This window comes from Montipora capricornis, chromosome 14 (assembly GCF_036669925.1).
Source record: "Montipora capricornis isolate CH-2021 chromosome 14, ASM3666992v2, whole genome shotgun sequence".
NCBI lineage: Eukaryota > Metazoa > Cnidaria > Anthozoa > Scleractinia > Acroporidae > Montipora > Montipora capricornis.
Genome location: NC_090896.1, coordinates 8,315,759 through 8,330,758, shown reverse-complemented (window position 1 = coordinate 8,330,758; position 15,000 = coordinate 8,315,759). Strand labels below are relative to the sequence as shown.

At 37.9% G+C, this 15,000-nt stretch overlaps 1 long non-coding RNA gene across 2 annotated transcripts in view; it reads left to right on the top strand.

Annotated features, from left to right (window-relative positions):
- The first annotated feature begins 6,237 nt into the window (after positions 1-6,237).
- The window catches only part of LOC138032831 (uncharacterized), a 10,808-nt gene continuing 2,045 nt past the window's right edge, over positions 6,238-15,000 (top strand). Inside the window, exon 1 of one of the 2 annotated variants that reach the window (XR_011128477.1) lies at positions 6,238-6,318. This is a non-coding gene — a long non-coding RNA (uncharacterized lncRNA). Of the gene's footprint in view, positions 6,319-11,234; positions 11,321-15,000 lie in introns of those variants that run through there. The other variant, XR_011128476.1, reaches the window with a different exon arrangement.

The following is a 15,000-nucleotide window of genomic DNA, read 5'->3' as shown; positions in this document are numbered from 1 at the left end:
TTTACTCATGTTTTTATGACGACACAGTTAGTGATCATACTAAATTCGGGAACGGGTCTACCGAATCTCATCATGAGGTCACTGTAGCAACAAGGGTACGCTGTTCGCCTAAGTGGCATACAAAGGCCATCCAGCTTGTTTGCCACGGTTCTTTGAGAACATCTGAATGTTTCGAGCAACCCGAGAACCTCCGCCAACAATGGGATATTGTTCTTGTTAAAACGAAATTCCGCCTTTCACTCAGGTTCCTGAATTTCATCTAAGTGGAATCTCTGATAGTTTTCGTAGTTAAATTCGGGGTTTCTCGAGGTGTTGTCGTCCAGGAACAAAAGCAACTCTTTGTCATTTATAACTTTCAAATCACGGTTTAACAAAAGCACTTTCCCCGAGCTTCTTTAAACGAAGACATTTCCAACCGCTTTTCCGGTTTTTCGTTTCAGTGCACGGAGCAATTCAACACAGAAAGTTTGTTTTACATCGTGGGCTTTAAATTTTATTTTCGCGCCTTTTCTTCATGTACGCGTCCTTCATGAAAAAGGAACGCATGCTTAAGTTAAAATATTCGCGCCACAAACGCCGTTCTCGATCCACTCCTCTCACGAAATGGAGCCCTCCGTCGTGAAAAAATGTTCGTTGCTTAAGCTCTCTAATATGTTTTTGGGGAGGAGTGGCAGTGTAGGCCTTGTTATCATTGCGAGGAAGGGGATCCCAACGCATTTGATTTTGAGGCCAGATAACCATCAACAAAACGATTCACGGCAAGGTATTGAATGTATACTACACATGGAATTCGACGTGAAAGGCAAAAAGTCGATCGGACGCAACAGAAAACATACTCGCGTCGTGCGAATTTTCGTACGCCCGTGAGAAGGTCCGGATTCAAACTTACTTGAACAAGCTCAAGTGAGAAGTCGAATTGGGTGATAACGAAGGATACTAATAGTTTGCGACACGTCTAAAGAAAAAAAAAATTGCCGTGAAAGAAAACAAGAGAAACGTTTATCCATGGGAAACAAATATATTCCGCGATCGATCAGTCGGTGACATATGTTTATGTCACGTATTGACCTCAAACTAACTGTGAAGGTATTTTATTTTGTTCTTTGATTTTCGTTTTTCTTTCGGATGTAAAACAAAGTGATTCCTAAACCAAATGCATCTTAAATTTACTGAAACAGCACCGTTAAGAAATATGCATGTACTTTGAAAGATCACGTGACCATTAAGCACGGATCTTGTGCAGCCAGTATGAATATTATTTTTAGACCAAAAAAATAAACAATAGCCTTGTATCCTTAAGAGCCTGATAACTATGACGGCACCTTTTAAGTTTAAGCTTGTGCTTTAATGATTACGTGGCCATTAATTTTGTCACTTATGCACAAATCTCAGCATCACGGTTGAGTTAAAGTTTCGCTTTTGTTTCTCCCGAGTTGCGTATGAACAACAAATAGAATCGAAAAAAAGCCGGAAAAGGGTTTTTCGCGAAATCGTGCTGGTCCTTTATGTTGTAGTTTTGTCGATAAACGATGCACAAGAAACTATGATAGAAAGAAGAAACTCAGTTATACTATGTAGCAAGCCAACATGGCTACCCAGAACGAGGTTCTAACTCAATACAGCATGTAATAAAACATGGAATGTCCATAGGTCAGTCCAACATGTATATAATAAGTCATGAAATGTCTAACACAAAATACACGTAGACGGCTAATAATACAACACCTTATTCATTAATGAGGAGTTTAAGATCAAAGAAAGAGCCAGACAGTATCAATTTTATTCAGTTTAGGCCCGATTCACACGGTACCGGACGAATTTTCGATTTTGTTCGCACGGAACCGTCCAATATTTTCGCCCGGTTCACACGGAACTGACGAACCGGATTAAAGTTTAACCTTTGTCAGTGGTTTTATCACCTGTTCATGCGCGGAGCGCTACTTTACGAGATACAAAATGGTGTCAAAGAAAGAGAAAGGCTAACGACAGTAGCTGGGTTACCACGCATACATGCAACCACGCCTTTGCGGTGCAAAATTTAGATGGTCAAGGTGTTCACAGGGCGCCGGTTAAATTTTTCACCGTACCGGCTAAAAATAATCACTCGTCCCCGATTTTCAACGGCGAGGCGTCTAAATTTTCGTACGTTTAGCGTGGTTCCGTGTGAACGGAACCACTACATGCACGAATTTTCAACCGATAGAAAATTCCTACGTTATACGGTGTGAATCGGGCCTTAGGCAAAATGCAAGTGCATTATGTCTCTATGACCCTGGTAACTATGACGGCAACAGTTCGAACTAAGCATGTACTTTCACGAATCATGTAACCACTAAGCACTAATTTGAAAATTGATTTATGTGATTGAATCTTTACGGTTAAACGAATAACTAACTTGACAAATTGTGACAAAAAAGCTATTGTTTATTTTGACACAACTTCCATTGGGCGTAAATGCAGAATAAATAAACGCATCATTAAAAACCAGCCACGCACTGTATTCAGTTCATTTAAACAAGTGAGTAATATTTGCAGGCCCTCAGTGAATACTGCTAACCCAAGTGCTTACGCGCAGGTAAATTGCAAGTATTGTGAAACAGTTTAAAATTCAATTGAGGCCTTACACTACTGTAAAATTGATGTTAAAATTGTTAAAAACGTTTAGAATCCGAGCTTTCACCGATCTACGGCATCATCAGGGATAAGAAGAAATATTCCGCGTAGGGCTTATATACAGATGTAAAGAGAAAATGTGTGAAAAGCGGGAGAATGTGGGAGTAAAATGCCTAAGATAAATAAGGAGGTATGAATATGAATAAAAACGAGTGGTATGATCTAATGACCGAGTGTAAATAAGATATGCTAAGTAATTTCTAGAATAAAAGATCCGCGAATTCGCTGCATTCCTCTCGGGAGTTCATGGTAGGTTTGTACTTTCGTATGTAAAACGCTTCGAGCAGTCGTAAATTTGCAGGATCGTTTTCTAGCACAATACTCTTAATTTCGATGCCTTTGTAGACTTTGTTTTGGCACTGAGAGAGGTGTTTCTTCACGGAGGAGTTGTCATTGTTCAGGTGTTCTCTCACACGATCGTGTGCAAGTATTGTCAAGATCTAACTAACGAGCTACACAGTCTCTATCAGTTAAACCGGAATTCGAGTTTCGCTGAAAGAACCGAATCAAATTATTATACAACACCTTCTGACAGATGCGAATCATAGTTTCAAGTATTATACAAATGATACACCTTCTCTAGGTTTTCAAGCTAAGGCCATAACGTTAACTGGGTTCGCAGGATAAGGTCATCTCTTTGGTATTGGTATCCAGATCTAATGGCTTGATAGACCTTCTCACGGTTTCTACCACCATATTGATTTGTAGGGCATACACATGTAGATGAAACTACAGTGACGTTTTCCCAACTTTTCATACAAATGCATATCTCATTTACCCATCGGAAAGTTAATCCACTACAAACGGCCAAACAAAGTTAACGAAAATTGGCTGTTCAAGAAACATGGCTGCGTATTTTTCACAGTGAAATGCAAGAGTTAATTTAAAAACGCATAACGACTTGGGTGAATCAAGTGATACGTGTCATTTTTATTTTAATGAATCAAAAAAGACCTCGACATCGTGCTTCTATTTCACAACTTTCAAAGTTTATTTTGAAAAACATTTCCTTAGAGAAAAATTGCGATAAAATAACATGAAATACTAAAAGCGAAAAAGTTCCTAAAAACGACGACGTTTCGACGAAATCTTAACGCCATTATCATGTAAAAAAACAAAATAATAGAAATTGATTATAAATACTAAAGGCACAATCGCTACAATAATACTACAAGTTAAACAAAAAGCTTAGCACCAATGGAAGCTGCTTGAGTATTTGAAGAAGGCTTGAGGTTTCTAATGAATAACACTTCAAAAACTAAACAATTGAATTTGCTCTATTTTTGAAAGACTGCTGCTACCATGAGAATCTATGAAATGTTTTAATTTCCGATCGCCCAATTCTTGAGCTAAGCAATGCGCTGGTAGAGGTGTCGGGCGGTGTTCCCAACATAATCTGCATCGCACAGATCGAATGAAAAATAATAGACAGCTCATCGCTGATTAATTAACAACAACTGGCTTGACTTCCATGGTCTAGTTTTGTGCTCACAAAAACAGGTTGAATAAAAACTCTGGACCTTTGGCTTAGAATAAACAGACAGCTCATCGCTGATTAACAACAACTGGCTTAACATCTATGTCAGTTCTAGTTTTGGTCAAGTAGTTGCCTCCAAACCGCATTAGTGGCCACCTTGCCCCAGTTGTTTAAACGATGGATAGCGCTTTCCGCCGGATAAATCACTATCCACTGGATAATTCAATTGGTTTTGCTAGTGTTTGTCCGCTGGTTAGTGATTTATCCGGTGAATAGCGCTATCCATCGTTTTAACAACTGGGGCTTGATCTTTAAAGGGTAGAATAACTCTAACTGAACTTACACTGGATGTGTCATCACATGACTGTGTGCCAGCCAGTACGAATAATCTCTAATAGTAAAACCCATCAAGCTTTTAGGATAATCTGATCGCATAAATATTGAGCGTAATTTTTCTCACTCTGTGTCCAACGCGTCTTTGTCAGAGGAATGAGAAAAAGCATGCACGATCCCGATACAACATTGTTTCCAATAGACCGATATTTTAAAAGAGAATTACTGAGGCAGTCAGCGTTATGAGATATATATTGTCGTAAAAAGGTTGTTGTTATTCATCGTGGTGAAGTACAATAATAATAAAGTATTTTCGTTTGTTTCACGATGTGGTCACTTGTGATCCCATCATGAGACAGACAAGAATACTTTATTATTATTGAGATATATATTGCCATAAACGAGAGTTAGACCGTAACGGTGCCGTGACAAAGTTCTAAAATTATCAGGGATACTTCTAGTTTATACACATTTAACTTGCTAAAACAAGATAACTGCAATACTTTTAATACTAAAGCGCCAGGACTGCAATATTGAAATTATTGCAGCCTGTTGGATGTAGCACGTTTAGTAATGATGTATTACCCCTGATAATTTCCCTGCTAACAAAAAGGAGTTCCCACGTTTTCCTCGGACAGTTGTTTTAGACTTTTTAATTAAAGAGTGCAATCGTTGACTTAATGCAGAGAGAGAACAAAACGATTTCATGAGGGTCAGTAAGTATATATAGCGTTTATTAGTGTGTTTGTTATCGTGTATGAGCAGAGCAGTTATAGACCTTTGTTTCGAGTTCAGTGTTCAAAACCTGGCTTGCTAGTTTTTGAACAAAGACACTTGTCAAGGACGATATTTTCTAGCGCAAATTACTTGACAACTCAACTTGTCAAGGAATCACCAAGGCCTTCTGGGATATTTAGTTCTTAGGCCGGATAGCTAAGACCTTAAACAAGAAAAAGGCAATGAAGAAACTAAGTTTGTCTATCAAAAAAGTCATGTGTCAACTCGAAGAGTAAGAGATAACCGCAAGAAATTCATGAAGCTTCCGGGATTTGTAGCCCTTAGCTCGCCTACAACATTATTCAGTTGTCATTCATTGGGCTTCCCTTAGTCTCTCGGACGCCCAAGGACGAACCCATGACTTTCGCTTTTTCCTCTTCTTCTTTTTGATCTGGTGACCAGCTGGCAGCAGCCCTCGAAAACAAGACTTTTTTCCTGCTACCTTAATAAAAACGGCACCATGGTTTCAACATTTGTCAAGGAAAACTTGCCAGCTGTACACACACCAAAGCTTTCCTTGAAATGGGCCTGTCAAGGAAAACTTGCTAGTGTAAACAAGGCTTTAGTATTTATAGTCAATTTTCATGTTTTACTTTTGTGACTTGACGTCGTTGAGATAGCGTCGAAATGTCGTCGTATTTAAAACTTTTTATAACGAACTGTTTTACAAGGTTCATGAAAAAGAGAAACGACTTTCTCCACTTAGATCTACAAATCTTGCAAATGCAAGTGCATTCTATATCCCTATGAGCCTGGTAACCATGGCCGAGACAATTCGAACTAACCATGCATGTACTTTCGCGAATCACGTGACCACTAAGCACTAATTGCAAATTGATTTACCCCATTGAATCTTTACGGTTAAACGAATAACTAACTTGACAAATTGTGACAAAAAAGCTATTGTTTATTTTGACACAACTTCCATTGGGCGTAAATGCAGAATAAATAAACGCATCATTAAAAACCAGCCACGCACTGTATTCAGTTCATTTAAACAAGTGAGTAATATTTACAGGCCCTCAGTGAATACTGCTAACCCAAGTGCTTACGCGCAGGTAAATTGCAAGTATTGTCGAGATCTAACTAACGAGCTACACAGTCTCTATCAGTTAAACCGGAATTCGAGTTTCGCTGAAAGAAGCGAATCAAATTTTCAAGTATTATACAACACACCTTTTCTAGGTTTTCAAGCTAAGGCCATAACGTTAACTGGGTTCGCAGGATAAGATCATCTCTTTGGTATTGGTATCCAGATCTAATGGCTTAACAGACCTTCTCACTGTTTCCACCACCATATTGATTTGTAGGGCATACACACGTAGATGAAACTACAGTGACGTTTTCCCAACTTTTCATACAAATGCATATCTCATTTACCCATCGGAAAGTTAATCCACTACAAACGGCCAAACAAAGTTAACGAAAATTGGCTGTTCAAGAAACATGGCTGCGTATTTTTCACAGTGAAATGCAAGAGTTAATTTAAAAACGCATAACGACTTGGGTGAATCAAGTGATACGTGTCATTTTTATTTCAATTAATCAAAAAAGACCTCGACATCGTGCTTCCTATGGATTTCACAACTTTCAAAGTTTATTTTGAAAAACATTTCCTTAGAGAAAAAGTGCGATAAAATAACATGAAATACTAAAAGCGAAAAAGTTCCTAAAAACGACGACGTTTCGACGAAATCTTAACGCCATTAATAGAAATTGATTATAAATCCTACAGGCACAATCGCTACAATAATACTACAAGTTAAACAAAAAGCTTGGCACCAATGGAAGCTGCTTGAGTATTTGAAGAAGGCTTGAGGTTTCTAATGAATAAACACTTCAAAAACTAAACAATTGAATTTGCTCTATTTTCGAAAGACTGCTGCTACCATGAGAATCTATGAAATGTTTTAATTTCCGATCGCCCAATTCTTGAGGTAAGCAATGCGCTGGTAGAGGTGTCGGGCGGTGTTCCCAACATAATCTGCATCACACAGATCGAATGAAAAATAATAGACAGCTCATCGCTGATTAATTAAAAACAACTGGCTTGACTTCCATGTTCTAGTTTTGTGCTCACAAAAACAGGTTGAATAAAGACTCTGGACCTTTGCCTTAGAATGTCAAGTAGTTGCCTCCGAACCGCATTAGTGTCCACCTGATCTTTAAAGGGCAGAATAATTCTAACTGAACTTTCACTGGATGTACCATCACAAGACTGTGTGCCAGCCAGTAGGAATGGAAATGATTTCTAATAGTGAAAATCGATCACAAGCTCTTTCTGATCGCAAAAAAATTGAGCGTAACTTTTCACACTCTGTGGTTAAAGTTTCTTTGTCGGAGGAAGGAGTATAAGCATGCACGATCACGATACAACATTGTTTCCAATAGACCGATTTTATAACGTTCATTAGTGTGTTTGTTATCGTGTATAAGCAGAGCAGTTTTAGACCTTTATTCCCGATCCGAGTTCAGTGTTCAAACCTTGGCAAGTTAGTTTTTGAACAAGGATACTTGCCAAGGACAATATATTTGCTAACGTTAATTACTTGACAAGTCAACTTGTCAAGACCTTCTGGGAAATTTAGTTCCTAGGCCGGATGGCTAAGACCTTAAACAACAAAAAGGCAACTGAAGAAACTAAATTTGTCTAGGGAAAAAGTCATGTGTCAACTGAAAGAGTAAGAGATAACCGCAAGAAATTCATGAAGCTTTCGTGATTTGCAGCCCTTAGCTCGCCTACAACATTATTCAGTTACCATTCATTGGGCTTCCCTTAGTCTCTCGGACACCTCGATGATGACTTTCGCTTTTTCCTTTTTTTTTTTTTTTTGATCTGGTGACCAGCTTGCAGCAGCCCCCAAAATAAAACGCTTTTACTGTTTGCTTAATAAAAACGGGTCTATGTTTTCAACACTTATCAAGGAAAACTTGCCGGCTGTACACACACGAAAGTTTTCCTTGAAGTGGGCCTGTCAAGGAAATCTTGCTAGTTCAAACAAGGCTTTACTATTTATAATCAATTTCCATTTTTTACTTTTTTGACTTGATATTGTCGTTGGAATAGCGTCGAAATGTCGTCGTTTTTTAAAACCTCCTAGCTTTCAGTATGTTTAAAAATATCTTGTCACAGTTTTTTATATTTAAATGTTTCACAAGGTTCATCACTTTTTCCACTTAGATACACAAATCTTGCAAATGCAAGTGCATTCTATCCCTATGAGCCTGGTAACCATGACGAAGACAATTCGAACTAAGCATGCATGTACTTTCGCGAATCACGTAACCACTAAGCACTAATTGCAAATTGATTTACCCCATTGAATCTTTACGGTTAAACGAATAACTAACTTGACAAATTGTGACAAAAAAGCTATTGTTTATTTTGACACAACTTCCATTGGGCGTAAATGTAGAATAAATAAACGCATCATTATTAAAAACCAGCCACGCACTGTATTCAGTTCATTTAAACAAGTGAGTACTATTTACAGGCCCTCAGTGAATACTGCTAACCCAAGTGCTTACGCGCAGGTAAATTGCAAGTATTGTCGAGATCTTACTAAACAGCTATACAGTCTCCATCAGTTAAACCGGAATTCGAGTTTCGTTGAAAGAAGCGAATCAAATTTTCAAATGTTATACAACACAGCTTCTCTAGGTTTTCAAGTTAAGGCCATAAGGTTAACTGGGTTCGCAGGATAACACCATCTCTTTGGTATTGGTATCCAGATCTAATGGCTTAATAGACCTTCTCACGGTTTCAACCACCATATTGATTTGTAGGGCATACACATGTAGATGAAACTACAGTAAATGTATCCCCACAAAGTGACGTTTTCCCAACTTTTCATACAAATGCTTATCTCAGTCATTTACCCATCGGAAAGTTAAACCACTACAAACGGCCAAACAAAGTTAACGAAAATTGGATGTTCAAGAAACATGGCTGCGTATTTTTCATAGTGAAATGCAAGAGTTAATTTAAAACCACATAACGACTAGGGTGAATCAAGTAATACCAATCATTTTTATTTTAATTAATCAAAAAAGACCTCGACATCGTGCTTCCTATCGATTTCACAACTTTCAAAGTTTATTTTGAAAAACATTTCCTCAGAGAAAAATTGCGATAAAATAACATGAAATACTAAAAGCGAAAAAGTTCCAAAAAACGACGACGTTTCGACGAAATCCTAACGTCATTATCATGTGAAAAAATAATAATAACGGAAATTGATTATGAATACTAAAGGCACAATAGCTACAATAATACTAAAAGTTAATTAAAAAGCTTAGCACGAATAGAAGCTGCCTGAATATTTAAAGAACGCTTGATGTTTGTAATCAATAACATTTCTAAAACTAAACAATTGAATTTGCTCTAGTTTAAAAGACTGCTGCTACCATGAGAATCCATGAAATGTTTTAATTTCCGACCGCCTAATTCGTGAGCTAAGCAATGCGCTGGTGGAGGTGTCGGGCGGTGTTCCCAACATAATCTGCATTGCACAGATCACATAAAAAATAATAGACAGCTAAACGCTGATTAACAAACAACATCTGGCTTGACTTCTATGTTCTAATTTTGTGCTTACAAAAACAGGTTGAACAAAAACTCTGGACCTTTGGCTTAAGAGGGTCAAATAGTTGCCTCCGAACCGCATTAGTGTCCACCTGATCTTTAAAGGGCGGAATAATTCTAACTGAACTTTCACTGGATGTGCCATCCCAAGACTGTGTGCCAGCCAGTAGGAATGAAAATGATTTCTAATAGTGAAAATCGATCACAAGCTCTTTCTGATCGCAAAAAAATTGAGCGTAATTTTTCACACTCTGTGGTTAAAGTTTCTTTGTCAGAGGAAGGAGTATAAGCATGCACGATCACGATACAACATTGTTTCCAATAGACCGATTTTATAACGTTTATTAGTGTGTTTGTTATCGTGTATAAGCAGAGCAGTTTTAGACCTTTATTCCCGATCCGAGTTCAGTGTTCAAACCTTGGCATGCTAGTTTTTGAACAAGGATACTTGTCAAGGACGATATTTGCTAACGTTAATTACTTGACAAGTCAACTTGTCAAGGAATCCCAAAGACCTTCTGGGAAATTTAGTTCCTAGGCCGGATGGCTAAGACCTTAAACAACAAAAAGGCAACTGAAGAAACTAAATTTGTCTAGGAAAAAAGTCATGTGTCAACTGAAAGAGTAAGAGATAACCGCAAGAAATTCATGAAGCTTTCGTGATTTGCAGCCCTTAGCTCGCCTACAACATTATTCAGTTACCATTCATTGGGCTTCCCTTAGTCTCTCGGACACCTCGATGATGACTTTCGGTTTTTCCTTTTTTTTTTTTTTTTTGATCTGGTGACCAGCTTGCAGCAGCCCCCAAAATAAAACGCTTTTACTGTTCGCTTAATAAAAACGGGTCCATGTTTTCAACACTTATCAAGGAAAACTTGCCGGCTGCACACACACGAAAGTTTTCCTTGAAGTGCGCCTGTCAACGAAAACTTGCTAGTTCAAACAAGGCTTTACTATTTATAATCAATTTCCATTTTTTACTTTTTTGACTTGATATTGCCGTTGGAATAGCGTCGAAACGTCGTCGTTTTTTAAAACCTCCTAGCTTTCAGTATGTTTAAAAATATTTTATCACAGTTTTTTATAACTAAATGTTTTACAAGGTTCATCAATTTTTCCACTTAGATACACAAATCTTGCAAATGCAAGTGCATTCTATCTCTATGGGCCTGGTAACCATGACGGAGACAATTCGAACTAAGCATGCATGTACTTTCGCGAATCACGTGACCACTAAGCACTAATTGCAAATTGATTAACCCCATTGAATCTTTACGGTTAAACGAATAACTAACTTGACAAATTGTCACAAAAAAGCTATTGTTTATTTTGACACAACTTCCATTGGGCGTAAATGTAGAATAAATAAACGCATCATTAAAAACCAGCCACGCACTGTATTCAGTTCATTTAAACAAGTGAGTACTATTTACAGGCCCTCAGTGAATACTGCTAACCCAAGTGCTTACGCGCAGGTAAATTGCAAGTATTGTCGAGATCTTACTAAACAGCTATACAGTCTCCATCAGTTAAACCGGAATTCGAGTTTCGCTGAAAGAAGCGAATCAAATTTTCAAGTATTATATAGCACACCTTCTCTAGGTTTTCAAGCTAAGGCCATAACGTTAACTGGGTTCGCAGGATAAGACCATCTCTTTGGTATTGGTATCCAGATCTAATAGCTTGATAGACCTTCTCACGGTTTCAACCACCATATTGATTTGTAGGGCATACACATGTAGATGAAACTACAGTAAATGTATCCCCACAAAGTGACGTTTTCCCAACTTTTCATACAAATGCTTATCTCAGTCATTTACCCATCGGAAAGTTAAACCACTACAAACGGCCAAACAAAGTTAACGAAAATTGGATGTTCAAGAAACATGGCTGCGTATTTTTCATAGTGAAATGCAAGAGTTAATTTAAAAACACATAACGACTTGGGTGAATCAAGTGATACGTGTCATTTTTTATTTTAATGAATCAAAAAAGACCTCGACATCGTGCTTCTATCGATTTCACAACTTTCAAAGTTTATTTTGAAAAACATTTCCTTAGAGAAAAATTGCGATAAAATAACATGAAATACTAAAAGCGAAAAAGTTCCTAAAAACGACGACGTTTCGACGAAATCTTAACGCCATTATCATGTAAAAAAACAAAATAATAGAAATTGATTATAAATACTAAAGGCACAATCGCTACAATAATACTACAAGTTAAACAAAAAGCTTAGCACCAATGGAAGCTGCTTGAGTATTTGAAGAAGGCTTGAGGTTTCTAATGAATAACACTTCAAAAACTAAACAATTGAATTTGCTCTATTTTTGAAAGACTGCTGCTACCATGAGAATCTATGAAATGTTTTAATTTCCGATCGCCCAATTCTTGAGCTAAGCAATGCGCTGGTAGAGGTGTCGGGCGGTGTTCCCAACATAATCTGCATTGCACAGATCGAATGAAAAATAATAGACAGCTCATCGCTGATTAATTAACAACAACTGGCTTGACTTCCATGGTCTAGTTTTGTGCTCACAAAAACAGGTTGAATAAAAACTCTGGACCTTTGGCTTAGAATGTCAGGTAGTTGCCTCCGAACCGCATTAGTGTCCACCTGATCTTTAAAGGGCAGAATAATTCTAACTGAACTTTCACTGGATGTGCCATCACAAGACTGTGTGCCAGGCAGTAAGAATGAAAATGGTTTGTAATAGTGAAATCGATCAAGCTCTTAGGATAATCTGATTGCAAAAAAATTGAGCGTAATTTTTCACACTCTGTGTCCAAATCTTCTTTGTCAGAGGAATGAGTATAAGCATGCACGATCACGATACAACATTGTTTCCAATAGACCGATTTTATAACGTTTATTAGTGTGTTTGTTATGATGTATAAGCAGAGCAGTTTTAGACCTTTATTCCCGATCCGAGTTCAGTGTTCAAACCTTGGCATGCTAGTTTTTGAACAAGGATACTTGTCAAGGACGATATTTGCTAACGTTAATTACTTGACAAGTCAACTTGTCAAGGAATCCCAAAGACCTTCTGGGAAATTTAGTTCCTAGGCCGGATGGCTAAGACCTTAAACAACAAAAAGGCAACTGAAGAAACTGAATTTGTCTACGAAAAAAGTCATGTGTCAACCGGAAGAGTAAGAGACCACCGCAAGAAATTCATGAAACTTTCGTGATTTGCAGCCCTTAGCTCGCCTACAACATTATTCAGTTACCATTCATTGGGCTTCCCTTAGTCTCTCGGACGCCCATGACTTTCGCTTTTGCCTCTTTCTTTTTTTTGATCATATATCTTCATATATCTTTATTTACCCTCGGATTTTTAGAGTAGCTTGGTGTAGCTAATATCTCCGAGCATTTACCCTCCCAACCATGATACATCACAGAAGACAGACGACAACATCGGGAACTACATGCCCTACTCTTTACGACAAGTGTGCGGGTTCTTTTACGTCCCACAGGATTATGAACATTGAAGGGTTGTGAGACGGGACGTCCGGCTTATCGTCCTTATCCGAGAAGACTTGAAAGTCTAACCATTTGCAGATGTAGTTGCAAAGGCAGCACTTTCTCCTCAGTTATTTAAAGACCCTGGTGACCAGCTTGCAGCAGCCCCCAAAATAAAACGCTTTTACTGTTTGCTTAATAAAAACGGGTCTATGTTTTCAACACTTATCAAGGAAAACTTGCCGGCTGCACACACACGAAAGTTTTCCTTGAAATAGGCTTGTCAAGGAAATCTTGCTAGTTCAAAGAAGGCTTTACTATTTATAATCAATTTCCATTTTTTACTTTTTTGACTTGATAATGTCGTTGGGATAGCGTCGAAACGTCGTCGTTTTTTAAAACCTTTCACCTTTCAGTATGTTTAAAAATATTTTATCACAGTTTTTTTATATGAACTGTTTTACAAGATTCATGAAATAGAGAAACGACTTTTTCCACTTAGATACACAAATCTTGCAAATGCAAGTGCATTCTATCCCTATGAGCCTGGTAACCATGACGGAGATGATTCGAACTAAGCATGCATGTACTTCCACGAATCACTTAACCACTAAGCACTAATTGCAAATTGGTTCACCCCATTGAATCTTTACGGTTAAACGATTAACTAACTTGACAAATTGTCACAAAAAAGCTATTGTTTATTTTGACACAACATCCATTGAGCGTAAATGTAGAATAAATAAACGCATCATTAAAAACCAGCCACGCACTGTATTTAGTTCATTTAAACAAGTGAGTAATATTTACAGGCCCTTAGTGAATACTGCTAAACCAAGTGCTTACGCGCAGGTAAATTGCAAGTATTGTCGAGATCTAACTAAACAGTTATACAGTCGTGACTTCTCTAGGTTTTCAAGTTAAGGCCATAAGGTTAACTGGGTTCGCAGGATAAGACCATCTCTTTGGTATGGGTATCAAGATTTAATGGCTTAATAGACCTTCCACGGTCTCCACCGCCAAATTGATTTGTAGGGCATACCCATGTAGACTGAAACTACAGTAAATGTACCCCCCACAAAGTGACGTTCTCCCAACGTTTCATACAAATGCATATCTCATTTACACATCGGAAAGTTAGAACCCTTTTTCCTCTTCTTCTTTTTGATCTAGTGACCAGCTTGCAGCAGCCCCCAACTCAAAAGGCTTTTGCTGTCGCTTAATGAAAACGGCTCCATGTTTTCAACTCTTGGCAAGGAAAACTTGCCGGCGGCACACACACGAAAGTTTTCCTTGACATGGGCCTCTCAAGGCATACTTGTTGGTGTAAACAAGGCTTGAGCATTTATAATCAATTTCCATTTTTTTACTTTTTTTACTTGATAATGTCGTTAGGATTGCGTCGAAACGTCGTCGTTTTTTAAAACTTTTAAACTTTCAGTGGGTTTAAAAATATTTTATCGCAGTTTTTTATAACGAAATGTTTTACAAGGTTCATCAAATCGAGAATTAAATGACTTTTTCCACTTAGATAAACCAATCTTGGTATCACGGTTGAGTTGAATTTTCCCGAATTGTTTCTTAAACATAGGGAGCCAATGGCTAACTCGTGGATAGGTGGCAATTTGATAGCCCTGCAAAGCTGATGATGCTGTTTTCAATAATGTAGATGATAGATGTGGGTGGTGTATC